Below are 13294 nucleotides of genomic sequence, written 5' to 3'. Positions count from 1 at the left end.
ACATGAGATCTTGCAGTGCTTTGGTGAGTGGTGGCTGTGTGGGATGGGAATGACAGACTGGGACCAGACAGTTCCAGGAGCTTCTTGATAAGGAGTAAAAAATAAGCCTAAGAGTTTGCGTCCAGGCAATTTCGCAAATGGTAGAGCCACCTGTGTAGGTGGGACTTGCAGGCAAGTGGAATACGGGATCAGATTCCTTAGGAGATACTGGGCATGAGAGGTAGTTCTGGAATAATATCTGTAGAGCTAACGCCTTGAAACCAGGAAGGAGAGCAAGAGCCCCATGAGAGAACTTACAAGCAACGAATGGAGGGCTAGAAAGCTCTGAGAAGCATATCTCCAGCACTTGGACGATGAGTCCTGTGCTACTACAAGACGTATAGTCTTGGTCCTTGAAAATATATGTCCTAAAGCATTTTCAGAAGATAAGGATGGTCACCAAGACCATAGGCATCAGGAAGAAAGAGAAACGGCAGCAGTTTCAGAGCCTTGGCCCCGGTACGTTTTCTGTCTCCTTGGTTTGAAAGACTTTGTTGGTAGCAGAGATCTGTGCATTCCAAGGGTTTGAACTTGAAGGGAATGTCATTTTTGTTAACCTTTAACCAAGAAGGCAGTCCGGGAGGAGATAAATTATCTGCTCAAAGAGGAATAGTGGTTGCATTCAAAGGGGATAGGAGATTACTGAGGTGCTACTGCGAATGACCCCATGACCCTTCTTTTCTTTGGAGGATTGATGGAGAAAAGCCTCCCCCTACTTTTTCTCTGGGTATTAAAGGTGAAGTCCCAGGAGTCCTAAGGAAAGGATGACAGGAGAACTTGAAAAATTAAGAAGAATATGAATCAAGTAAACAAGGAGGCATTTTCCCAAGACTTCTAAAGCAACTAAAGAAAATGTATTAACCTTCTAATGAAAATATTGCTATCTAACTCATCACTGGAAACAGCTCTTGGGGTAACTGCTCCATTCATCATTTTAAGGAAGTTGCTTAGCAGGATCCAAGCTCTTGGGATTTCATCTACAGTGCCTACCTGCTATTGGTCAAGAGGCAGTGACAGAAAGATTTAGATTAAAAGGAATAGAATTTTGTCTCACAGTTTTGAAATGTGCTTAAGGCAGTGATAGAAAGTGTTAAGTCAGAACCTGCTCTAATGTGGTAGACACTAAGATGTAGTGATCCAAGTAGCTAGTTTAGACTCCTCAAAGATCACTAGAGATGGGGAGAGCAGAGGCTAGAGGTATGAGGAGAAATAGAATGGAAGATACTGGCAAGTCCTTAAAAAACATAACTGAATAAGGTCACTAGTCAAGAGTATTGTACCAGTATCAATTTCCTGGTTTTGATATCCTACTACCATCATATTAGATGTCACCATTGTGGGAAGCTAGGTGAAGGGGCTTGGGGCTCTATGTACTACTATTGTAACTTCTTGTGAGTCTATAATTTCAAATAAAATGTATAAAGGAAGTTGTGTGGTGGGGGAAGTGAGAACAATCCTCATGAACTTTAATGAGTATTTTTGTGGCTCTTTACAATTTTTAACATTTCCACAAAATTTACCTCATTTGCACTTCCCAACAGCTCTGTTAGGTAACAAAGGTGTACTATTATACCCACTTTATGGAGGAAGAAACTGAGGCTCAGAGAGAGAAAGTAACTCACCCGTGGTCACAGAGAACAAATTGCAAAGGCAAGGCTCAAATTCACATCTTTGAGTTCTGAATGCCGTGATTCTTTGAGTCCAAACTCATTGGGCCTAGGTTGGGTCACACAGACACAGACCCTGAGACAAGGATCTAAGGGCAAGAACCTTATTTGGGAGGTGATCTGAAGCTCCAGTAGGGGACCAGGGAAGCATGGCAGGAAAGTACATTATGGAGAATATTGCCTATGTGGGCAACTGGGGTTCACTCCTGCTGGGGAACTCTGGGAGATGAGATAGAACATGCCTTCGAGTTATACCCAATGAAGGGATGAGGAAGCTGGTGTATTGACCTCTCAGTCTATCCTATATTGAGTGAGGACAGTGCTCTTGGCGTTCTTACTCCATGGCTCCTCTAGATGAGTCCATTCTCAGGCCAAGAGAAAACCTCAGGCAGAGAACCGAAGATACTGCTTGAAGTTGAACTCTGTCAGCATATACTGGAAAGGTTAATGCACAGGGGATGTGGGCAGGGTCCCCACCAACAGCGACTGTCCCTTTATTTTATTACCCACACTCTCAACCTTCTGTCACTCAGACTGTTTCCTCTTATCCTAGAATATTCTCCAAACATGTGCATGCACATGTGCACGCACACACACATAGGTTGAAATAAGGGAGGGCTGCCTTTTTCTTGCTTGGTGGGCACAAGAGTCAGCATCTAAGAGAGAAAGAGCAACAAAAGAGGGGTGTGTGTGTGTGTGTGTGTGTGTGTGTGTGTGTGTGTGTGTACATGGAGCCTTGATGCATGCACATCCGTGGCTTATTGAACATCTCAGTTGTTACGATCCACCAACTTATTCCGAAAACAATTTGAGGCTGAGGAGAAGATATAAATGTTGATGTCCAGGGGGTCAGAGGTTAAGTCAAAAGTCAAAGGTTAGTTGGCGTTTTCCATCGTACCGGTATAAGCCTAGCCCATCTCTTGGGACTCCTTTCCAAGGGTCTAAACATGACCAAAGAGAGCAATTGGCTGAGGAAAGGAGTTGCAGATAGCATTTTATTTAGTTTGGTGGATGCTACAGAGGACAGTACTGGGATTCTAGAGAAATGGGCTGGCTAAGTAGTCATGTGAAGGAGGGGTAGAAGCAGAGTCAGTGGAGGCCTTTCTCATAGATGTTGCCACACACTCAAGAATTGATTGGCTCATTCCTTATTCATATGGTATTTCTTCTCCAGGGTACACGCTGATATACTCTTCACCTCTGTGGGCTAATGTAATCATTATGTGCACACTCTAGAAATTAGTGCCATTTCCCCCTGCTTGTGCCTGAAATAGATATTTCAGACATTTATAACTCTCAGTCATTTTAATCCAGGCGTTTGCCCCAAGTATGTTCCCAATTAGAGCCATTTTGCTCTGTGGTTGATACCATGAAGTGGAACACATGTTCTGATCTTAAAAAAAATCTTTTAAATGGCAAAGGTATACTATGTTTCCCTCTATTATAATAATTGAAAGGCAGCTGATAGAATCTTTTTCAACCGTTTATCCAACCATAAAAATTTGACCCTTGAATTAAAATCATAAAAATATCCAAGGGATGTAATGCCGTGAAATCTAGAACTTTTTTTTTGTTTTTATAAAACTTCCACAGCTTTAATTCATTATATCTTCGCAGGTTTTTTCATATTTAAAAGCTGCCATAGGATTGTGATATCAAGTCATAAATAATAAAAGTGTTCAGTTTTGGGACATGTAACATCATTTTATTTCCCAATTTAGTATCAATTCCTTCTAAATCATACCATATTCCTGCATTAATACTATCACATTTTGTAAGCCTACATATGAAGAAGCATAAAAGCACTTTAACATAGAAAATGCATTTGGATTTACTCATATTTTGATACCATGCTTTTTTGTGCTCTTCAAGCTTCAGGACTTTTTTTTTTCTCACCCATTTTCTCACCATAAACTGGAAACCACATCCACTGACAGCCTGATGCCCTTACATTAATTAGGTCTGCCTCCTTTTCAAGGGGCTGGTGATTTAAGAGGGCCTGTTTCTTGATGCTGGGCTCACTAGGAGCCCATTAGACTTTCCCAGGTATAATACATGAGGTACAGGTTTTCCTCCCTTCACAAAATAACATTTCTCTCAAATCTGTGAACAGAGAGGTACGTGGTAGCCCGTCAGCATAGAAACTAGGCTGTGCTGGTTTTTCAGTGGTTTTTACTACCAAATGGATGCCCCTGAATTACTGGACACAAAATGAATAGTCAAAGGATGCCCAAATGCATTGTTAAATGGTGGAGGCTACAATATAATTATGAACAAATATTAAGCAACACCAGCAGAGCTGGCCATTTAACTTAAGTTTAGAAAATAACTTGACATATGGTATGGCAATTTTGGCTTTGCCAAGAAAGAGCGATTCACAAGCAACCCAGTCATCAACCGTTGGAAGCATTTCGTCAAAGAAAGGCCATTTGAATTGTCAAAAAGTGCCAGAGGTAAAGTGTATGGTGGTGCCCATAGGTATAGCTGGACCCTTCTAGGAAGGGTGGGTCTTTGTCTCAGTAGGACCCAGGTTCTTGGAGAAAGACATGAATGAGACCCACTGTCTAAGGGAAAAGTAGAGACTGCACCCCAACCTCCACTTTTTGATTGGGGGCTCTCTACCTGGGAAACTATAATGAGTTCCTGGTGAACACAGCATTTTGTCTCAATCCAGAGACAGAGGTCCTCTGAAATTGCCAGCACTTTGCAAAAGCCTCTTTATTTGGAATCTTCATGAATTACTTTTATTTTTTTGAGGTATAGCTTACGGGAGAGTGCACAAATACGGAGTGTACAGTTAAATGGATATTTACCTATGTCTACACCCATGTGACCTCCATCAGATCAAGATGTAGAACATTTCCAGAACCTCAGAAGTCTTACTCCTGCCCCCCTTAGCCACTACCCCAGGGTAAGCACTATTGTGACCTCTAGCGCCATAAAGTGGAATTGCTGGATCATAGGGTATATGCATGTTTAGCTTTGCAAAAGTATTGAACCAATTTATAATCGTAACCAATTACTTTTTTGTTTGCCCAGATTTTCTGTTGTTGGCACTGAAATTCGCAACAGCTCTTCTCTTGCTAGTGCTTGACCTAACCCATGACAAGTTTTCACTACCCCCCTGGGTTTATAATGGTGTATAAGCCACTATGGCTGTCATTTGTCATTTGCTTGTGGTGGCAATCTCAGAATGAGCAATATGGTGACACCCTATGATTTCACACTTATCGTGGGTATTAGCGTGGATTTCATGGTAAGTCTCCATAAGACAAAACAAGACCATTTTGGTTAAATCTCAACAAATCCTGACCTGTGTCATTACCTTCTAAGACCCCAAAGCCTAAACCACTTCTTTTGCCTCCCAGGCAAGGAAACACACCATTCTCAAAGGGCTTCCAAGAGCTCTTTGGAAAATAGTGGATTTGAAAACCTCGGAGTGTGAGAAGAAGCCAGGGGTTTTGCCAATGGGAGTGTCATCATTCAAGCCCCATTTTAAATCTAAACCAGCTGATGGTGTCTCTTTACATTTTCTTTTTTTTCCCCCCAAATTATAATTAGGCTTAAATTTTTTTTGTTTCAGTTTTTATTCAATCCATCTTGGAAAAATGTGTACCTTTAAAGGTCTGGACACAGCTGACAAAGGGTATATGACACGAATATTCTGTTTGGTATTCATGTCGTAGACTATTAGTGCCATTTGTTTAGAATTTGATTTTATTTTAAACATTACTCAAAAATAAATATATAAATGCCTACCAGAGAACACCTGTACGTTTTCTTGCCACCAAACAAGCTAAGAATGCATGCCCAATGGCAGGCAATGTTGTCTGGGAGGTTGCTTTATGGACAGCTGGTGAAAGGAGGCTATCAAAAGGGGAAAGTAAATGAGGCAAGATTGACCAAATATAGATCGTTGTCGAAGCTGCATGATGGGTGCAGGGGGTCCTTCCTACTATTTTCTCTGCATGTTGGTGTTTGTTTTTCATAATAAAAAATTTTAAAAATCCTATCAACAATAACAAAAGCAATCAAGTTACTAATTAAGGGGGGTATGGAACTGTGGAAGAAGCAGAATTTTGAAAATAATTTATGGAAATATGAATGTGAACTGGTATTGTGGTTATGTTTTACAAAAATAATCCTTATCTTTTAGAGATATACCCGGAAATATTTATGGCTGAAATGATATTATATCTCGTTTTTACTCAGGAAATGGGTGAGATTGGCCACGGGTGGATGGTTGTTGCTGGATGACGGAGCTATGGGGATTCATTTATACTGCTTGAGCCATCTTTGTGGACATTCAGGAATAAACTAAAAAGGAATTCACGCATATCTATTCAAAGGACACAGATTAGTACCAGTGATCGCAGATTTGGTTTTCTCTTCATACTCAGGTGTTGAAAAGCTTAAATGAGAGTGTTTTCATGACACCAGCTATTGCATAAAGCACTTCTGAAATTCTCCTTGCATTTGGGAAACCCATTAAAACCAATAAAAGTCCAAACAAAAACGTGGCTGTAGGGTTCAGATAAATGTCACCCAGTGGATTAACAATTTCCCATGGTTCCAGGTGTACCAGTGCCAGGTTACCTGGGGAGTAGGGATTCTGTGTCTCTGAAGCACGTCCATCAAATCACCAGTCAGGGGGCTGGGTAGGGCAGGTGTGGGACACAGCTTCCCCAATCCTGCCTCTTCTAAAAGTTTACAGACCATCTTTCAAGGACTAATTGTTTCTGAACCAGTATCAGAATGCCATGGTGTGATAAGTGTACCCCACGAGAACCATGGGGCTGAACACCACAGTAGGTACAGTGCTTAGGGACACTGGCTCAGAAGCCAGAGCCAGCATCTCTGGATTTAAATCTGGAGCTGTGTGACCTTGGGTAAGTCATTTGATCTCTCTGTGCATCAGCTTCCACATCTTTAAAACAGTGATTATAATACTCCATCCCATGGGGTTATTGTGAGGCATAACTAAGGTCAAGCCCTTAGAACGGTGCCTGATACATAGTAAATGCTTCATGAATGCTAGCCACTATTATCATTATTTGTAAGTGGGTCTGGCCTAAAGCATGCTATTTCCCCATGGAGCAGCAGGCAAATGTGCAGATGACAAACAGTCATGCTTCCCATTCTTTTCTCCCTGAAGATTGCCTAGCCGGGGCGGGGGCAAGTGGTGTTCACTGCAAGGAACTCTGGGAGTATAGTCTGAAGGGATCCTGTTGCAAGTACAAATCTCTTTAAAGTTTAATATATTAGCTTAAAAATCTCACACATTTTGCAGCCTGCACCACAATACAGCAACGTTTGTTTTATTATAGAAATGATATGAGCCACCCCGTATATTTTTGCATAGAATTGAGCATCAAGAGAGATGCTTTGTGTTCATCCCATGGCTTTCCTGATCCTCTGGATATGCCTCTCGGTTCACGAAGCTGAGACACTTAGAGCCATTTGATTTAATGAACTTCCCAGATCTTCCTCCCAGACAATCTGGTGTCCTTCTCCTCAACAGCACCTTCTTTTCTCCAAGGAACACTGCCTAGCTTTACCTCATGGCCTTTTATGGTCAGGGTATTAGGTCACATCTCCTCCTATCCTCGTTTCCATTGGCTCCTATGTGACTGTTGACTCTGTTCTTTTTGAAACTCACTCAGTTGCTTTCTGGGATGTCATGTGGCTTCAGGACCTCCTCCTACAGCTCTGGCCACTCCTGCTGCGTCCCTTTGGCAGGATCATCTTTTTTTCTATTCTCCCAAGTGTCATGGTCCCTGGGATGTTGATATCAGTGCTGGGTTCTCATTCTATGTGTCCTCCCAAGGTGGCCTCACTAATACCCAAGCCCTCAGTTTCCACTTATAGGGAACATTCTAGTCTTTGCCTGCTTGACAGCTCTTTTCCCACATGCTAGTGCCAGAATTTCTCTTTCCTGGAGGAACACACTTGTGGATTTCATGGAGCTGACCCTGTCCCACCCATTGCCACAGGTCTGGGTTCACGACCTAGGCGATTGTCGATCAGAATGTTCCAACTTCAGGTTATAGGACTTGGTTCAAGAATGGGCATGTACGGGTGCCTGGGTAGCTCAGTTGGTTAAGCATCTGACTCTCGGTTTCAGCTCAGGTTATGGTCTCATGGTTTCGTGAGTTGGAGCCTTGCATTGGGCTCTGTGCTGACAGTGTGGAGCCTGCTTAGGATTCATTCTCTCTCTCTCTCTCTCTCTCTCTCTCTCTCTCTCTGCCCCTCCTCAGTCTGTCTCTGTCTCTCTCAAAATAAATAAATAAACTTAAAATAATTTTTTAAAAAAAGAATGGACATGTAACCCCCAATGGATCAATCACAGTCTCTATGGAGACTTTTCTGCTGGAGCTATCAGAAAACAAAAACAAAAACAAATCTCTTCTGAGTTATTGAATGAATAGATGTGAACTGGGGACTTTGGGGTTGCCAGAGGCCGTCATGCCCAAGAGAGTCCAAGAAATTAATTAAAAGAGAGACAGAAATCCAATATTGTCATTTAAAACCCTGAATCTAGCTATGCCTGAAGCTGAAGAAACAACCCTGGGGCTTTTTGGTGTCTTCAGCCATGAATTCCCTTTTCTCCCTGCACTAGCCTTCTATTCTATTCATTTTCTTGTCACTTGCATCCACCCATATGCTGATGACTCCCAAATCCACATCCGTGGCCAAGGCTTCTCTCCTGAGCAACAGACTCATAGAAACAACTTGCAATTAAGCAATCCCCACACAGATGTCCCACACAGACAACCCAGACACAACATGTTACTGGCTAAATATAATCACATCATAAATTTACATTTACTTGTTAATGCTTTAAAATTTTCCACCAGAATGTAAACTCTATGAGGACAGGAACTTTGCTTATTTGTTCAGTGTTCTATCTCCAGCACCTAGAGGAACACACATAGTAGATGTTCAGTAAATATTTCTGAAATGAATGAAACAAAGGGATTTTCTTTGACTCCATTTGTAATATCAAATACCATATTCGATCAGTTGCTAAGTCTTATAGTTTTGACTCATGAATATCTCAAATCTCATATCTGATCCCCTCATAGTACCCCACTGCTTACTTCAAGCTCAAATTGCTTCTTGCCTGGACCATGGCAAAAGTCTCCTAACTGGTATACTGCTTACAGCTACTCTCTACACAATTGTCAGGCTCTTCCTAAATTGATTAAAATATATCAGTGATGCTACAGAGTTTTCTGGCTCAAATCCTGGCTCCTGCCTCCCTCTCAAGGCTCATTTCCTGGATCTCTTTCCATTCGGCTATGCCTAAGGAAGAGGGAATCATTTGGGGGGTCTCTCAAATTCATCAGCATGTTTCTTGCCTCTTCATCTTTGTACGTGCTATGGTCTCCTCCCATGCTCCCCCTTTCACCTTCCTGATTGTCTTGTACAACTCCTGTCCTGTCCTTCAGAAAGTCTTCTCTGGTCTCTGAGTCCCCATTCTTATTGGACGTCCCTGCTATGTTCACAAGGCTCCCTTTGCACTCCTTTGTGTACCAAAGCAGTTACGTAGCACAGACTGTTTTGATGCTGATTAGTATCTAATTTTATTTTCCTCTTGGCACACAGCTAGACTACATTTCCCACCTTCCTTTGCAGTTAGGAGTGACCATGTGTCTGATTCTTAACAATGGAATGTGGACAGAAGTGATGTGCATCACCTCCAGGCCTTGCCCATTAAAACCTCTCACATATGGTCCTCACTCTTTTTCCCCTCAGTTGAGTAGGGAGGACTGAGGGCGTTTGAGGAGGGAGAAGCCACAACACGTGTGGAACCACTGTCCAGCTCTGTGACTTGGGCTACTGTGGGGTCAAAACTGGGAAATAAAAGAGGAAAAAACCCCAGGAAGTCCTCTATCATCCTGACTTCTTTGACTTGCCTCCCCAGTCTGCCTGCTAATTATTTGCTTTTCAGAGTCTTCTGCCAGTTGTTGCTGCTGTTGTTTTGGTGTCCTGTCTTAGTTGTAGTCCCCGGGGGCTGATAGGATGTAGAGGGTGTATCCATCTTGGCTAGCATCCCCTCTGTCACCTTGTTTTTGTTGCCTACTCCTGAATACCTGGCTCATGTTTGCCAGGTGGACTAATTAATTGTCCAGATTCAGAAAACCAACCATGACCTACTCTTACCAGAATAGTATTTCTCATTCTCAGCTTTACAATTTATGTAAGCGTGAAAATGTTTGAAACAGTTCTTGGGAGAACTGCAGACGTGATTAAGGATAGAGAATAGATTCTCCAAACAGAGGTTACGCTGTGTGCTATTACTTAACTTTTCTGCTGGGAAAAGAATGAGTGGTGATGATTTTGCATGCAGATCTTCAGATTACTAAGGGATGGAAATTTGCAGACCACTGTTTTTTAAACTGAACGTGTCTTGTTTCTTGAATCTTATAGACACATGTTAAGCTGAGCTAAGAAATCTATATTCATGTGTGCGTTGAGAATTTAATTTTCAAATTTTTGATTCCCTAAACAATAACATTTACAACTCTTTATTCTTATTTATTATAGACAGGTATATCACTCAGTTAACACATATTTGTTAAGACCTCCTACATGCAATGTTCAGGGGGACTTGAAGTTTAAGTATTACCTCCTGTTTAAAAGAATAGTGATAAAGCTCACTGATGGGAACCTGACATTTTGCAAAGCACTTTTACTCTTCTCGCCAACGTTTTCCTCACAGTGTCCCAGTGAGGTAGGTTTTAGTCCCATTTGACAGTCTACAGCGGCTCAGGAAGTGTGAGGAGTCTGTCTCTGATCACATCATAATGGCAGAATTGAGTCTTCTACCCCGGTCTTCTGGTTCCACTGTCTGTTCCTTTGTCATTATGCCTGAGTCCAGCTGGGGAATAAAATATCCCCTCCACGAACAGTTATCCAATGGTTTCAAGCCGGTTATGACACATGCCAACTTGAATGATCAACTGTAGCAGGGAGCACACATTCCTACCTCCTTGTTAGGGCAGGCAGCATTCTAGAAAGGGTACTGTGGGCCTGACTGGCTCACTCAGAGCACTAAACTATTGGTTGCAAATGTTCTTACCAATACTGATGAGGTAGTGTTATTCAGGACATAATAAATAAAGAACATGAAAAAGGCTGAGAGAGTGCTGGGGCCCAAAGTATGAGAAGTAGCCATCTTTGAGTAAAATTCCGCGCATAACAAGCTACCAATAATACACTCAGTGGTTCCATCTTCCCTGTCAGTGAAGGAACTGTGGAACACTTGAGCTGATCACTTCTTCCTTTGTAAGCAATTAAGTGTATTTTGCAAATTTAGATGTCAAATTAAAGATGTGTAGAACGAAGACTAACCCTGGGTGAGAGTCAGGACATGGAAGATCACCTGCACAGGGGCCAGAGGGACGATTTTCAGGTTATGGAAATGTTCTATAGCTTGTTTTGGGTGGTGGGTTCTCAAATGCTTAAAACTTACAGGAAAAGAACATTTAAGATCTGTGTATTTTATGGTATGTTCATTATATCTCAGTTTTTTAATGTGGAAAAGAGGGGCACCAGGGTGGCTCAGTCGGTTAAGTGTCTGACTTCAGCTCAGGTCACGATTTCATGGTTCTTGAGTTCAAGCCCCGCATCAGGCTCTCTGCTGTCAATGTGGATCTTTGACATGCTCTGTACCCCTCTCTCTCTGAACCTCCCCTGCTCATGTATGTGTGTATGCTTTCACTCTTGCTTTCTCTCTCTCGTTCTCTCTCTCAAAAATAAACATTAAAAAATGAAAAAAGATTTCACATGGAAAAGAGCATACAGTTTCTCAAAACTCTTTGAGGGGTATATTAGCAAAAAGTTTGATAACCATCGTTCTGGGCACATGTGGAACAAATCTCTTGTTTTCCAAGCTTATTTTTCCTTTTGGCTTCTCAGATCCGTGTAGCTTGACTGTAATGTAAATGATCAGTAACATGTCTCATAATTTTTGTGTTTTGATTGTTAGCTTTAGTGTTTTTCTCATAGCCACCTTGGATTTTTGTGCCAAAGAACATTTTCCAACAGAATAGAAGAGAAGGGTGGGGAAGAAAACTAGGGAGAAGGTTAATCTTCAGGTAATTTGGTGAATGGATGTATTTTTGTTTGTCTTTGTAGTTGCTCCCTCCCAGAACCTATTTTTTAGAGGAAGGATGTGAGTGATTAAAGTAGCTTTTTCATGGAAATAGAGCCCCCAGATCAATGAGCTGGTTTTGAAGAATTGCTCTCCAATTCCTTATGAATTTAGAAGTGAAAATGTCCTGGCACAGGGACGTTTGCATGAATCAGGGAACGGATACAGTGGATCACACTGAGTGAAGATGCTCTGTACTGACAATTTTATCCCTGACCTGGCTCTGGTTGTCATTTCTCTGCGACTTGCCCATTCAGCTAGACCATAAAAACCTTAATAACCAGCTGAATGTTCTTGCAAAGAGGGCATGAAGCCCCAGGATTCTTTAATCATCTGTTGCAGTGGAAACAAGTGACAAGGTGGCCTGTTCTTCCGGGAATAATAATTCTGTCTCATGGCTACTTCTCACATATGCTACACAGCTTCAAGAGATTTAGTCAGTCCTCTGTATTTTGTGTGTCTGGTCTCTGCTTTCTAAGGCCATCTGATTGTTCTCTCGTGCTTGAGATGGTCTCTGGGCTTTCAGAACTGTGAGCCACATCTGAGAATTTCACTGAGCTGCAGGGATCAGGAAATTGGGGTTTTTCTTCCTTTTCTTACAGATCTTCAGATAACTGGGGCCAAAATGGTGCTTTGGCAATAAGGAACATCAGTGCCTTCACTTTCCTTCTTTGCAGGTGTGGCAGTGATAACAGGAACGAAAGGATGATGGGCTCACTTAGGACAGTCTAAATACTAATCTTTCAGGGCCCAACAACAGCAACACCTGTCTCTGGTCTAGAGAGTTCAGTTTCTTGCACTCAGTAACACTACCACTTATCCTCAGAAGCAGCTTCTCCACCAGTGTCATTAGTTACGGATGTGGTGTCCTCAAGATCCTTTTTTTTTTTTCCCCACTTCAATCACTTTTTTGTCACTTATGTTCCTGAATTTTTCACTTGTTTGCTCAGTGTTCGCAGCTTCACCTTTAACTCCAGCACCTAAGTGCTCTAATACCGACTCATTTAGAACCCACACATCATGTTGAGCACCTGAAACCATGGCAGCACCTAGCTCCTTCTCTAGGAGCTCAGTATTGACGTGGTGAGGTAGGCAGTATGGACACCATCCTCTCTGGTTCTTGTCCTGGAGTTGGAACTTTCCTCTGCACATTGCCTCAGATGATCTTGGCTCAGAGTATCTATGCTGCGGCCCAGGAGTGCTGACGACAAGACTCCTTAGCTTATCACAGACCGGGCTTGGATATTTCACAGAGACGCTCCGATGTCCAAATAGCTCCCGCAGAAGATCTCCGCCACAGGCTACCGAAGGCTACTTCACTATCATATGCTAGCCTAGATAATGCACGGCCGCTCCATTTCACCTGTGCGCCTGCCACCTGCAAACTCTCCAAAAGCAGCAGTTTTATCATACTCGTTGTACACATAAA

General features: G+C 42.2%; 1 pseudogene; it reads right to left on the bottom strand.

Annotated features, from left to right (window-relative positions):
• Window positions 1-12122: 12122 nt before the first annotated feature.
• LOC125157714 (protein Mdm4-like) lies at window positions 12123-13017 on the bottom strand (annotated as a pseudogene).
• Window positions 13018-13294: the final 277 nt, after the last annotated feature.

The sequence above is a fragment of the Prionailurus viverrinus genome, chromosome X (genome assembly GCF_022837055.1).
Source record: "Prionailurus viverrinus isolate Anna chromosome X, UM_Priviv_1.0, whole genome shotgun sequence".
NCBI classification, from domain to species: Eukaryota; Metazoa; Chordata; class Mammalia; order Carnivora; family Felidae; genus Prionailurus; species Prionailurus viverrinus.
This window is presented reverse-complemented; position numbering and strand designations above follow the sequence as displayed.